The sequence below is a fragment of the Eubalaena glacialis genome, chromosome 3 (assembly GCF_028564815.1).
Source record: "Eubalaena glacialis isolate mEubGla1 chromosome 3, mEubGla1.1.hap2.+ XY, whole genome shotgun sequence".
Taxonomy (NCBI): domain Eukaryota; kingdom Metazoa; phylum Chordata; class Mammalia; order Artiodactyla; family Balaenidae; genus Eubalaena; species Eubalaena glacialis.
In genome coordinates this window covers 31,238,959-31,242,336 of record NC_083718.1, presented here as the reverse complement: position 1 = coordinate 31,242,336, position 3,378 = coordinate 31,238,959, and the positions used below count along the sequence as shown (strand labels likewise).

The 3,378-nt window shown below is 40.5% G+C and overlaps 1 non-coding gene across 1 annotated transcript; it reads left to right on the top strand.

Moving 5' to 3' along the window:
• The first annotated feature begins 300 nt into the window (after positions 1–300).
• TRNAV-UAC (transfer RNA valine (anticodon UAC)) lies at positions 301–372 on the top strand. Its single transcript has one exon. It is a non-coding gene; the product is annotated as a tRNA-Val (tRNA).
• Positions 373–3,378: the final 3,006 nt, after the last annotated feature.

The following is a 3,378-nucleotide window of genomic DNA, read 5'->3' as shown; positions in this document are numbered from 1 at the left end:
AATAAATGAAACTGTGTTGGTTTTTCAGCCCATAACCCATTCCTTTAGAAGAGCTGTCTTCTGGAGACCTGGCTCCTCCCAGACCAAGTTATCTTTTTAGGATTGGCTGGGATTAGCTTGCAAGCTGTTTGAATTGAGCCATTTGTTCTGTAAGCTGTTTAAGTTGTTTGAAAATTGTTCTTTATTCTAGAGGATAAAAGACCTGTAGGAAATGGGATCCCAGTTATCTAAGTATTTTGAGGGTGCCCCCCTCACAGGAACTCCAGCTGATTTTATGTTTAAAAATCATAACCTGGGAATTGCTTGGTGGTCCAGTGGTTAAGATGTGGTGCTTACACTGCCGTGGCCCAGGTTCAATCCCTGGTCAAGGAACTAAGATCCCGCAAGCTGGGCAGCGCAGCAAAAAAACACAGTCCTTCCTCCTGTGCATTTCTAATTAAATAGACTGACCTGACCAAAGGCAATTTAGAAGATCAATGACCTTTATGGGGAATTTTGGAATCCCCAAACTTAATTCCCTTAAAACAGAATTGGACTACAATAGCTCAGAATTTTTCAGAACTGTGTGGAATGCTTATTCCGATTGGTATTTTGAAGCTTCCCAATGCTGTTAGGAATCTAAAATTGCCTCACTAAAGAATAAGATTTTAAGATTAACTGAGGCAAACAAATTACCAAAGAGAGATAAAATGGCTCCCGGCACCTCAGGCTCTTCTTCCTTGGCTTCTCTGTCTCAGGCTCTGTCTCCAGCAGAGCCTTGTCTTGTTTCCCTCAACTCCTTGTGGTCAGACTTTGCCTCCTTGCCTTCTGTGCTGCCTATGCTTCCACTACAGCCTCAGTTCCCCCAAGTCTCTCGCCAAACTTCTCCCTTTCTCTGAAAATCTTTTCACTCCCTTTTCCTCTGAACTTGTCAGAACCTGTCCCTTTAAAATTAAGCCATCTGAGGATCCAGAGGTTAAACCCTTAATTTCTTATACTCCCTGGACTAAAGCTGAACTGCAAGCCATAGTCAAAAAGTTTCCCAAAGTAACTAAATTCCTCAGATTTGCTAAGGAATTTAATATAATCATTCAGACTTATCAACCTAGCAGTTCCTAGGACTTTTCTGAAGACTGTTGATTGAAACAAAATTCAGTCTTGCACACAAAAATCTGAAGAACTTGTTCATGATTATTACAATCGACTTCAGGTTGTCTTTAGAGAAAATTCTAGTCTTCAGATATTGATTCCACCTGGGTAGCTTTTAACTCTATGTTTATTAATTTGCTGAACTGGGACCTTTTCCTTCTAGTAAGAAAGACCAGGATGGAATGCAAACTATGTCCACTGCTGATTTTGTTAATCTGGCAGTCAGCTCTTAATCTTCAACTCCATCAAATGAGGGTTCCTAAACAAAACCAAAACCTTCCTGATTTCTGCTGTTATTGCAAAGAGCCAGGACATTGGAAAAGAGATCATTACAAATTGAAGTGCTTTAGGTGCCTACAGCCCTCTAACCAGCCTTTCCAACTTTCTCCCAATTCTCAATGATGGGGCTCCAAGGAACTGCAGGGGCTCTTCTCACTCTTCCCTTTTAATTGGCTTTCAGAAACATTTCTCCAGGCTGGGGATGACTCGCTTCCAATCCTAATTGACACCAGAGCCACACTCTTGGTGCTCAACCCCATTACTATAAAGCAGCCCCTGCCTCGGAGTACTAAAACAGTTCAAATAGTGGATAGTGGACATCTCTAATAAACCTCAAAAGGTTCCTCTCTCTAAACTTATTCTCTTTTGTTTAGGCTCTTTGAGAGATACTGACACTTTTCTCCTTAGTTCCTCCATCCCCATCTATTTATTAGGTTGAGACTTCTTCTTAGAGAAGTATCATGCCAGTATGTCTTTCTTCCCAAAGAGAGAAATGATTCTAGAAATTAACAGTAGTAATCAAAGGAACCCACCAAGTGAATTAAATGACCCTTGACATCTTTTATTTGTTCCATCTCTGATGGTACTAGAGGTGATTCTGGAAACACTGATAACTCATTCCTATTGAATCAGCTACTACTTTCCTTATGGGCAAAATCTCCAACTGATGTTGGCAAAATTCACAGCACAACTCCTATCAAGATGCAAATAGACGTCTCAAAACGTCTTCTCAGAATTAATCAATACCCTATAAGAAGCCCTCCAAAGCATAAAGCCCATAATAGAAGACTACAACGCTCAGGGTGTCATTATTCCTTGTACTAACCCCTGTAACACTCCCATATTACTGGTGAGAAAACCTAAAGGCTGAGGGTGGAGGTTTGTTCCGGACCTCTGAGCAATAAACAGCATTGTTATCCTTTAACACCTTGTTGTTTCTAACTCCCATACACTACTAACATCCATTCCCATTGGAAGTAAATTCTTTACTGTAATTGATTTATGCAGTGCATTCTTTAGTATTCCATTTAATGAAGCTTTTTGCCTTAACCTTTTTGCCTTCACTTGGGAAGAATAATTCACCTGGACAGCAATGTCTCAGGGTAATAGTAAGAGACCTTCTTATTTCTCCCAAATCCTAAAGGCTGGTCTGGATGTCATAAAGTTCCCTAGAGGTTCTACTTTGTTGGAGTATGTGGACCATTTGCTTCTTTGCTCTACTTCTGAAAGCTCCTCATGGGAAGACAGCATCTAAAAACTTTTAGCCTTAAAGGGACACAAGGTCGTCAAAGAAAAATTACTGTTTTCCCAAATCCAGGTTCGGTATTTAGAGCATCTGATATTATAACAAGGGTTACACCTAGATCCAGATAGACTTCATGGTGTCCTATGTTTCCCAAAACCCAAAACTAAGCACCAACTGTGAGGTTTTCTTGGGCTACTTGGTTATTGCTGAAATTGAATTCCAAATTTCTCTTATGCCCAAACCACTATAGGTTTTACTCAACATTAACAACCCCAGTCCAATTTTGTGGAACAAGGTAGTCTTAAAAGCCTTAAAAGCCTTAAAGGAGAATTTGATGAACTCACCTCTCCTTGGGCTCCCTAATTATCATATCCCCCCTTTATATATATGAAAAGGGAATGCCCTTGGAGTACTCACCCAAAAACACAGGGACTACCATGGACCTATGGGGAAATATAGTCAGCAACTGGACCCTGTGGCATGGGGATACCACTCTGGTCTTAGAGCCATTATAGCCACTGCTCTTTTGGCTAAGGACAAAGAGAAAATTATTGTGGAATCCCCTTTAACTATTTTTGTACTTCATGCAGTAGAAGCTCTCCTAAATTCTCATCACACTCAGTATTTCTCAGCCAGCTGCCTCACCTCCTATGAAGTCCTTTTGTTAACTGCCATGCACATAACTCTTTATATTGTAATAAACTTAACCCAGCTGCTCTTCTTCC